The following is an 11,350-nucleotide window of genomic DNA, read 5'->3' on the forward strand; positions in this document are numbered from 1 at the left end:
GACAGAGGGATTGTGGTACTTCACAATGGTAATAGTGCTTTTAGATCACAGAGGACCCTACCCCAGAAATAAAAAACAGGTAATAATGAACAGTACAGAGTTGGGCAGGTGGAGCGAATGGATAACAAATTAGATTTTTGGAACAACCCTGAAGGCAGAAAGCTGTTATATTATTCAATTCCTAAAATCCACAAGGATGCCAGCCACCCACCCTGTTGTCCAATAGTGTCAGGGTGCACATCAATATTGGATCCAGTCAATAAGTTCATAGACTATTTCCTGAAACCAGCAAGTACTCTAGTACAGTCCTACCTATGGGACACCAGGTCAACTGTTTTGTGTTTTGAGGAAGAACCATTAAGACCCCTCAACGAACTGCTAGTAACCATGGATATAACTGCATTATATACTAGTATTGCACAAGATCTAATCTCGAAAATGTGTCCACAGCCATCTCAACTTTTACGATATACAGCCAATGGTGCCAGCAGAGTTTGTGGATCTTCTACACACAGAACCTCTTCAAATTCTGATCAATTTTGCAGGTTTACAGAACAGCAATGGGAGCAACATTTGCCCCCAGCATTGCCATAATTTACATGGCTCGCTTTGAAGAGACATTTTCTGCACCCCCAACCCCTACATACAAAACATTTATAAATGGAAGAGCTTTATATGACATATTTATATGGAGAGGCAACAGGGAGCTTTTGGAAGAATTCTCAACTTGGCTTAATGATCGGGATTCATACATTAAGTTCATGATGAATGAGAGCGACCAGGAGATCCACTCAAAGTTAGCAATGACAAGTTGAAATGTACACTGTTTAAGAATCCTATGGATAGGAAATTGTTGCAGCACAAAATCTTTCTTACGGCCAATTTCTGAGGATGCATCATAACTGTACATCCCTCAACGATTACTAATGCATGCAGGGAACCTGTCCAAGAGATTATGATCAAGGGGCTACCCCCTAAAACTACTCAGTCGACAAAGAGCAATATTTACTCCACATGAGTGCTCCCGACACCCAACGAAAGACCTGGACAACAGGGCCAACATAAAATGAAATGCTTCTCCACTGATTGTCAAGATACAACCCCAGATAAGATCAGACATTAAATAATTCTGGCCATTGGTTAAACTAGCTCTCACAAATGAACTGCTTCCCAGAATGGCTCTAAACAGGTCAAAAACATCTAAAGGAACATCTTATGCATGCACAGTTCCAGAGCAATCTGCTGTCACAGTGGAAGACAGACTGTGTTATTTGAAACAGTTCACCAACCGTAAAACACCCAATGCAATAACTGTATACAATGCCGATGCAGCATGAAAATACATTGGCCAAACATCAAGATCTACACAAAAGAATAGGGGTGCATCGTTCTCGCATAAGATGCAGGACACAGACCGCACTATTGGTAACACTAAATACACTAAATAGCCCACCATCACACACTGAATGACATGGTCTGGTGGGTCATAGACAGTGAGAAACTCTAACAGCACCAGAGCACTCCTACACAAGGAGTCCTGGTGGATCTACAAATTGGGAACACATCCAACAAGGTTCAATGGGGAACTACTCTCCCCCCCCCCATGTACTTCTCGGAGCATACAGACGATCTAAGGCTATGCCCACAGAAAAGCGCAAATTAATCTTATACACACTGTGGCCCCCCACCCAGATGAGAGGTCAGATCTTCCACCCATTAGAGGTTAAACAGGGGTCCACGCTGCACATGTATGCCTCACAGCCTTTGCGCCCACGCCCGAAGCATGTCGCACAAATTGCTAGCACTTGCTGGAGTCCGCAAGCATGGTCTAGCACTGCCACTGGATAATGTACATAGACGTACCATGGGTGCGCACCTACAGAAATTTACAAAAACATTCTGAATTGTCAAAAAACCAGTTTGGAAACCATCCAAAATAATTCCAACTCAGCACATCCACTGCTAAACACAGGGCTGGTATCAGCAGCAGCTTGATCACACCATGCTGCACAGACTTACCGATAATGGGACACCCACATACGCGCAGCCCAACATCAAGCATTTTGAACAAAGGGTAAAGCCTTGCCGTTTGGGTCAACCATGGTCGGACTCGCTACGACCTCAGTGCTAATCATATCGAGGGAGCTGCACCAATGTTACGCTGATTGTGGCAAGACGCGCTGGCACGACAAGACATGCACAGTATCTATGTTGCCAATAGCAACAAGACACTGCTGTGCCATCATAAGGACACGCATGTGCACAATGGCAGAGCTCAGAACCTCAGACGTTTGCCAGCCACTGAGAAGAAGCATTCACAGAGGAACACAAAAGTGCTTCATTGCATTAAAATATATAGAGCTATGGATGGAAAAATACCCATAGGAAGGGACTTCTCTGGTGGCCTATGAGAAGAAGGTGTTGGTATACAAAGCATTTTTTGGGGAGGCATGGCTAGACTACGATAAGGAATTTTGCATGCAGATGGACAGCTACCCAGATTTGGGATGGGAAGAGTAAGACGTCAACATATACATTTTGAACGTGCGCAAAAAGAAGGCGCGCAGGCCAACCCATATACCTCAAACAGCCGGACAAAATGAACGCATTGGTAGGGAAGCTACAAGTGGAATGACAACAGCTACCAGTGGCCCAAAGGGCAGCCCTTTCAGAGGAAGCAGTTGGGGGCTAGCATAGCTGGCAGCACAGAATGCCCCCCAGAGCACAGGGGGGCGGGGTGGTGGATGGGGGCAGCCGCAGGCCCCCCTGCAATATGCTAGAAATTTGATGAAGGGACATGCAGCTGGGGGTGGTAATGTAAACTCAGGCATCAATGCAGCAAGTTCAGGGCAGGGCAGAGCATAGCAGCACCAAGTAAACCAAGCCAGCAGCAAGCCCTCCAAAGCAGATAGCCAAACAACCATGAAGTGCCGTTCACAGTAAGGTGGTCCCCAATAAGAGTTGCAGTGATGGGGAGAGAAATCTGCAGGCCTTCCCAGATAGAGAAACAGAAAGGCTAATCAGGGACGGGTTTACACAGGGTTTTAAGATTCCCTTTAAGGGACAAAGCTCACAGGAAATTCCCCAGAACTTGAAATCTACGAGGGCCAACCCTGACCTAGTTGGGGTGAAAATACAAAAGGGAGATTGATTTGGGTAGGCTCCTTTTCAGGGGTTAATCTGCTCTACCTTGGGTTTGGTCTCCAGAAATGAGATAGGATAATTATTTAGGGGCTAATACACGACTTCTCATATCCAAAGGGCAGGTTGTTGAACGAAGGCATTGCTGCCCTGGACGCAGTGGTAACATGCACAGTATTTCTGGTGCCAATGGAAACAGTTAAGAGTACAGGCAGAGGGGCCTGGTTGGCAAAAGGCGACAGTCAACTTTGCAGCTGCTCCCAGTTCATGAGACATTAGACCTGTGGCTATGCTTCCAGTTCGGGGCAAATATTTTTACAAATGCCTACCGATGGGGTACGCAGACTCATGGTCATACTTTGAAATAGTGAGTTTGTTCTTACAATGGGCACTGAATAGGATCATGCCGGAAGCACGGATTGTGCACCATTTAGATGATTTCCTATTTGTAGGACCACAGCAGTCCAATTTATGCAAAAGAACGCTGGAAGGTTTCAGAAGCTTAAAAGAGGAATGGGGCATCCCAATAGCACAGGGCAAAGCGGTGGGACCCGCTCAGGTAATACAGTTCCTGGGTATAGATATGGACTCAAGGGAAGGGGTCTGTCGTATTCCCAGAGAAAAGGTGGTGGAGTTATCAGGCGCTTAAGAGCTAAAGAAAAGGCAACGGTGGAGGGGGCTCCAATTGCTAGCAGGGAAACTGAACTGCAGGCAGAGTGATACCAGAGAGGCAGGTATTACAGAGTTTAGAGCAGCGAACCGGCATCCTGTGAAAAAAAAACAGCGTAAGGCTGATAGGATATGGCAATTTTAAAGCGCCTATACACAAGTGTTTCAAGGCACGACGAGGCAAGGGAGGGGGAACATAGGGAAGACAGACAGCAATCTTACTAGGCCATGTGACAATAAGATTGCATAAGTGCATGGGAGGCGCAAGGGGGAATGGGGCAGTGCAGCGCATAGGATAACAGTAAAATAAGTTACTAAATGAAGTTCGGCCAGCTGGTGGCAAGTGCAGACATCAGGTGTCAAGTGCTGGTGGGGGGCTGTAGGGATACAGAACAGTCCTCCAGTGCAAGGGTTGCCAGGGGGGCAGTGCAGGTGTGCAACTGGCAGGGAGGGGACCTGAGCCCCGAGATCAGAAAGTAGCCAGGTAACTAGTGCAGTTTCAGGTCAGCCAGGAGATCAGCAGGGGAGAGGAGTTGAGAAAGCAGAAGCAAAGAGGAAGGTCTTGAAGTGCTTCCAGAACCGGAGATGGTTCTCAAGTTTTAAAGAAGCAGGGTGGCTGTTCCAGATGGAGGCCCCAGCAGAAGAAAGATCTACCACCAACTCATTGCTTGGAGAAGCAACTGACCCTGAGGGAGTTGAAGGCGGATGAGCGAAGAGCTCGAGAAGGAAGACATTTAGGAAGAGAGAATTGGGTATTGAGGCCCCAGAAGGCCTTGTGGACAATGCACAGGGGTTTGAACTGAATCCTCGCCACTGTCAGGAATGGCACTCTGTCAAGAGTGGCACAGGGCACCCCGGTAGGGTTTGGGTGGCTGTGCTGAAGTAAGGTAGCAGATAAGCACACACAGCAGGAAGTTCAACAAGAAAGAAGAGTAGGAAACTGTAGCTGGAGCCAAAAGGGGCAAAAGATACAAAGGTATAAACAAACTGGATTCCCTCTTGGGGTGTATGCTGAAATGGGAAAGAGTGTTCCACGAACCTTAGGAAACTCCAGCCTTCTGCACAGATTGCTATAACAGAGGCTCGCGCTGTATGCTCATGACTGGGAACAACAGCAGTGGGTGTCTGTAACACTGAAAACGCGACAAGGGAAGGGGCAGAGGTTGCCTGCCGGAAACCAACGGGCAAGCTCTGTACAAAGGTATTACATAAGACACATAAGAAGACAAGAACAGAAATATCCAGCGAAAAGGAAGTCAATTAGCAATCAAGCAGAAGGAAATGAAGGAAAGCCAGTTAGACTGAAGTAGATAACCTAAGGTGGAGTACAGAGGACTCAAGGAAGAGAACAAGGGAGCAGCAGTCAGGAAAACAGAAGGGCTGCAAAGTAGGAAGCAGGTCTGCAGTCAAGAGTGGCACTAGGTACAGGCAAACTGTAGTGGACTGCGGAGGACTGTAGTATGCTGCAAGGCAGGGAGTCCAGAAGAACAGGACAGAGAGAGATTAGTAGTAGGCGACAGACAGAGAGCCCAAAAGAATAGGGCAGCGAGGTAGGGAGCCCAGAGGAGCAGGGCTGTAGACAGCTAAGTGTAAATCAGGCTATAAGGCAGAGGACTGTAGCAAGCCGCAAGGCAGGGAGCCCAGAGGACAAGGGCTGTAGGCAGCGGAGGGAGCAGGCTGCAAGGAAGGAGCCCAGAGGACAAGGGCTGTAGGCAGCGAAGAGGTGCAGGCTGCAGGGCAGGGAGCCCAGAGGACAAGGACTGTAGGCAGCCGGAGTGAGGCAGGCTGCAAGACAAGGAGCCCAGAAGAGCAGGGCAGCAGGGAGTGAGCCCAGAGGAGCAGGGCCGCTGGCTGTAGAGGGCTGCAGAGGACTGTAGTAGGCTGCAAGGCAGGAAGCCCAGAGGACAAGGGCTGTAGGTAGAAGGCAGCGGAGCGTGATCTGCTGCAAGGCAGGGAGCCCAGAAGAGCAGGGCAGCAGGGAGTGAGCCCAGAGGAGCAGGGCCACTGACTGTAAAGGGCTGCAGAGGACTGTAGTAGGCTGCAAGGCAGGAAGCCCAGAGGACAAGGGCTGTAGGTAGAAGGCAGCAGAGCGTGATCGGCTACAAGGCAGGGAGCCCTAAAGAGCAGGGCCGCAGGGAGTGAGCCCAGAGGAGCAGGGTCACTGACTGTAGAGGGCTGCAGAGGACTGCATTAGGCTGCCAGGCAGAGAATCTAGAGGAAAAAGGTAGGTAGCAAGCAGCAGAGCGTTATCGGCTGCAAGGTAGGAAACCCCAAAGGGCACAGGCGGGAGCTGGAAAACAGCAGAGCGGGATCAGCTGCAATGTAGAGAGCCCGGCAGGGCAAGGGCGGAGGCTGGAAGGCAGCAGAGCGTGATCAGCTGCAAAGTAGAGAGCCTGGCAGGGCACTGGATCCAAAACAGGGAAATGCAGCAACAGGAACAGCAAACAAAGTAGAGGGTCAAGGCAAACAGGAGCGGGGAGAGCTCAAGATGCAAGACACTGTGCTCTTGCAGGCAGCTGCTTATATACAGCCCTGCCCTTTTCTGAGGCAGGCTAATTGACAGCACCTGGAGCAGCACACCTGAAGACAATCTGCCTCCTCCCTCTCTGGTCCTGAGCAGGTAGAAGCAGCACTGGATGCTAGGGCTTCTGGGGATTGTGGTCCCAATAACGATGAATGAGAATAGCCAGGAATTGAGGACTGTAGCAAGGTGCATTGTGGTAAATGTAGTTAGTTGAATAAAATAAAAAAGAACCAAAGTCGAGCAAATGGAAATTAAAGACCAAGGCGTGAATAGGAGTTGTTCAAAAAGTATTGGGAGGATAAATGAGTACCAAGTAGTCCATGATGGTGCCAATGCGTGTGCCAGCGGCGCGGGCATGACAGTATGCCCCTCTCCATGCCCCTCTCCGGGCCCCCTGAAGACTGACCAACAAGAAGAGCACGTCCAAGGCCTGTCACACCGCGAGAGAGTCTTATACCAAAAAGGCACATCATGAAGCACCAAAAACTGTTTAATGCTGCAAGGTGAGAGTCTTGAAGGGAGGAGACATTACCAATGTTCCGAACCTTTGAGGTAGAATTCAGAAAAGACAACTTCTTAGGGACCCAAAACCCAACAGTGCGTTCATGAACTGAGGAACTATGGAGATGTGCTGCAGGCTCCATGGCATATATTGCTTTGAAAGAAGTGGTCTTCCTTAGGACTGGCAATGGTACAGCGCTGAAAGGTGGAACCAGAGATTCAGCTGAAGTGGTTGCTCTAGGACGGTCGTCCAAATAGTCAGAAGCAGCCATGACAACTTTAAGATTTGCGACAGAGACTTCAGGAGTAACAAATGTTGCAGGAACTCCATGAGTTGTAGGGAGACCAGGAATGGCAGTAGGAAGTTCAGATGCTGTAACAGCTGGAAGTATATGTGTCACAGGAGCAGAAACGGACAGGGACGCAACTGAGACTGATGGCGTCATGACTGGTAGTTTAGGTGCTGCAGAGGCACCAACAGGATCTACCAGAGTTGTAGCCTTAATAGGAGAGCTTTTAACTGGCTTTGCAACAGGTACTGTCCTTACAGGCCGAGAGGAAGGGGGTGCTTCGACTGCATGGAATGATTTGAGATGTGTCATCAGTAGTAGATTCAGGAGTACTAGCAGGAGGAGCAGCAGAGATTGGGCTTGCAGATCTTGTAACAAGTAGCATGGTGGATGTAGTACCAGGAAAGGGTAAGCCTTCCGAAGGCTGGCCTGTAAAGTCTTGTGTGCCCAAGTTGATACATGGATCTGGGGTATTGACAGTAGGCAAAGTTGGATTCCAGACAGGTACTGGGTATGTTTCAGGATCTGACTCATGGTCAGGAGTGCCAATGTTCATAGAAGCAGAGTACATCTCAGATCTGGTCACTTCAGTAGAGGCTGTAAGTGGGAGTAAAGGACCGACGTCAAGAGCAAGAACGGAACAATCCTTTGACTCAGCGGAATCTTCAGTCAGATGATTACACCTGATTCTTGGCGTAATGGCCGTGTGAGCGATCTGGCCCACTGGAGGAGTCAATTCTTCACCATCTGAACGACAGCCTGAGTTACTGTGGCTAGTAAGTGAATGAGCGGTGTCAAGCTGTAACTGGTATGTATATGCCAAGTTCAGGTCTTCCATCTCCTCTGTATACGTCTGTATCCTCTTCTGTGTTACCAGTACAGGCCTTAATCTGTTAAACTCTAAAGACAGAATGTCGGGTGTTGGACATAGTGTCAGATGGTCTGGTAAATTGTGTCCCTTTGCTAGATTCTTATAATGCAGATAGACAAATTCATCATAGAGTTCTTGGGTTTGTCTTTTAAGGCGCAAGAGCTGTTCTTGAAACTGGTATGTTCCATTAGCCAGTTCTACAACTTCGGAATCTGGTGTAGCAGAAAAGCCAGGTGTTACCATCTGAAGACTGACCTTAGAGTTATCGTGGTTAGTAGTTACAGGGGAAGCATTAGGACAACCGATGGTCAGTATTGGTCTTTTGTACCCAGGACTAGCAGCTCTAACTTCAGGATACTGAATGTCTCGTTCTGTTAAATGAGTGATATTGGTAGTCTGGGGAGGTTGTGTAGCTTGCCAAGCTGATCTTGAGGATGTCACTTTGGCAATAACGTACTCTGGTTGAGAGTTTGCCACAATGAGTGCAACATCTTTGGTTGAAGCAGTGTCAAAAGAAATGCCAGAAAGCGCATGAGTGTCTTCCACTGGTTGGGCTAACAAAATCGGCAAGAGTTCGTTATCTAGCTGTAGTTCTTCTACAGATAGAGACTGTGGATCATAGTTGCAAATGTCATAGTAGTTATGCATAGAAGCGTCAGAGAGCCAGTGAGTGTAGTACTGTGCTTGTAAACCTTTGTTTACTAGGACGAGTCTGTCTTTTAAACTAGGGTTCTTGTTTGCTGTCCTTAGAAAAACTTTAGATCTTTGTAGAGATTTCTTGAACCGAAAAGAAGGCATCTTTGGTCTGTGTGTGCTTTTCCTGCCTATGGAACAGGTATCTTTTGGGTCTTGCATTCTGTCAGGAATGGCACTCTGTCAAGAGTGGCACAGGGCACCCCGGTAGGATTTGGGTGGCTGTGCTGAAGTAAGGTAGCAGATAAGCACACAGCGCAGGAAGTTCAACAAGAAAGAAGAGTAGGAAACTGTAGCTGGGAGCCAAAAGGGGCAAAAGATACAAAGGTACAAACAAACTGGATTCCCTCTTGGAGTGTATGCTGAAATGGGAAAGAGTGTTCCACGAACCTTAGGAAACTCCAGCCTGCTGCACAGATTGCTATAACAGAGGCCCGCGCTGTATGCTCATGACTGGGAACAACAGCAGTGGGTGTCTGTAACACTGAAAACGCGACAAGGGAAGAGGCAGAGGTTGCCTGTCGGAAACCAACGGGCAAGCTCTGTACAAAGGGATTACATAAGACACATAAGAAGACAAGAACAGAAATATCCAGCGAAAAGGAAGTCAATTAGCAATGTAGCAGAAGGAAATGAAGGAAAGGCAGTTAGACTGAAGTAGATAACCTAAGGTGGAGTACAGAGGACTCAAGGAAGAGAACAAGGGAGCAGCAGTCAGGAAATCAGAAGGGCTGCAAAGTAGGAAGCAGGTCTGCAGTCAAGAGTGGCACTAGGTACAGGCAAACTGTAGTGGACTGCGGAGGACTGTAGTATGCTGCAAGGCAGGGAGTCCAGAAGAACAGGACAGAGAGAGATTAGTAGTAGGCGACAGACAGAGAGCCCAAAAGAATAGGGCAGCGAGGTAGGGAGCCCAGAGGAGCAGGGCTGTAGACAGCTAAGTGTAAATCAGGCTATAAGGCAGAGGACTGTAGCAAGCCGCAAGGCAGGGAGCCCAGAGGACAAGGGCTGTAGGCAGCGGAGGGAGCAGGCTGCAAGGAAGGAGCCCAGAGGACAAGGGCTGTAGGCAGCGAAGAGGTGCAGGCTGCAGGGCAGGGAGCCCAGAGGACAAGGACTGTAGGCAGCCGGAGTGAGGCAGGCTGCAAGACAAGGAGCCCAGAAGAGCAGGGCAGCAGGGAGTGAGCCCAGAGGAGCAGGGCCGCTGGCTGTAGAGGGCTGCAGAGGACTGTAGTAGGCTGCAAGGCAGGAAGCCCAGAGGACAAGGGCTGTAGGTAGAAGGCAGCGGAGCGTGATCTGCTGCAAGGCAGGGAGCCCAGAAGAGCAGGGCAGCAGGGAGTGAGCCCAGAGGAGCAGGGCCACTGACTGTAAAGGGCTGCAGAGGACTGTAGTAGGCTGCAAGGCAGGAAGCCCAGAGGACAAGGGCTGTAGGTAGAAGGCAGCAGAGCGTGATCGGCTACAAGGCAGGGAGCCCTAAAGAGCAGGGCCGCAGGGAGTGAGCCCAGAGGAGCAGGGTCACTGACTGTAGAGGGCTGCAGAGGACTGTATTAGGCTGCCAGGCAGAGAATCTAGAGGAAAAAGGTAGGTAGCAAGCAGCAGAGCGTTATCGGCTGCAAGGTAGGAAACCCCAAAGGGCACAGGCGGGAGCTGGAAAACAGCAGAGCGGGATCAGCTGCAATGTAGAGAGCCCGGCAGGGCAAGGGCGGAGGCTGGAAGGCAGCAGAGCGTGATCAGCTGCAAAGTAGAGAGCCTGGCAGGGCACTGGATCCAAAACAGGGAAATGCAGCAACAGGAACAGCAAACAAAGTAGAGGGTCAAGGCAAACAGGAGCGGGGAGAGCTCAAGATGCAAGACACTGTGCTCTTGCAGGCAGCTGCTTATATACAGCCCTGCCCTTTTCTGAGGCAGGCTAATTGACAGCACCTGGAGCAGCACACCTGAAGACAATCTGCCTCCTCCCTCTCTGGTCCTGAGCAGGTAGAAGCAGCACTGGATGCTAGGGCTTCTGGGGATTGTGGTCCCAATAACGATGAATGAGAATAGCCAGGAATTGAGGACTGTAGCAAGGTGCATTGTGGTAAATGTAGTTAGTTGAATAAAATAAAAAAGAACCAAAGTCGAGCAAATGGAAATTAAAGACCAAGGCGTGAATAGGAGTTGTTCAAAAAGTATTGGGAGGATAAATGAGTACCAAGTAGTCCATGATGGTGCCAATGCGTGTGCCAGCGGCGCGGGCATGACAGTATGCCCCTCTCCATGCCCCTCTCCGGGCCCCCTGAAGACTGACCAACAAGAAGAGCACGTCCAAGGCCTGTCACACCGCGAGAGAGTCTTATACCAAAAAGGCACATCATGAAGCACCAAAAACTGTTTAATGCTGCAAGGTGAGAGTCTTGAAGGGAGGAGACATTACCAATGTTCCGAACCTTTGAGGTAGAATTCAGAAAAGACAACTTCTTAGGGACCCAAAACCCAACAGTGCGTTCATGAACTGAGGAACTATGGAGATGTGCTGCAGGCTCCATGGCATATATTGCTTTGAAAGAAGTGGTCTTCCTTAGGACTGGCAATGGTACAGCGCTGAAAGGTGGAACCAGAGATTCAGCTGAAGTGGTTGCTCTAGGACGGTCGTCCAAATAGTCAGAAGCAGCCATGACAACTTTAAGA

This window comes from Ambystoma mexicanum, chromosome 4p, assembly GCF_040938575.1.
Source record: "Ambystoma mexicanum isolate Mex_15411 chromosome 4p, UKY_AmexF1_1, whole genome shotgun sequence".
In the NCBI taxonomy this organism is placed as follows: domain Eukaryota; kingdom Metazoa; phylum Chordata; class Amphibia; order Caudata; family Ambystomatidae; genus Ambystoma; species Ambystoma mexicanum.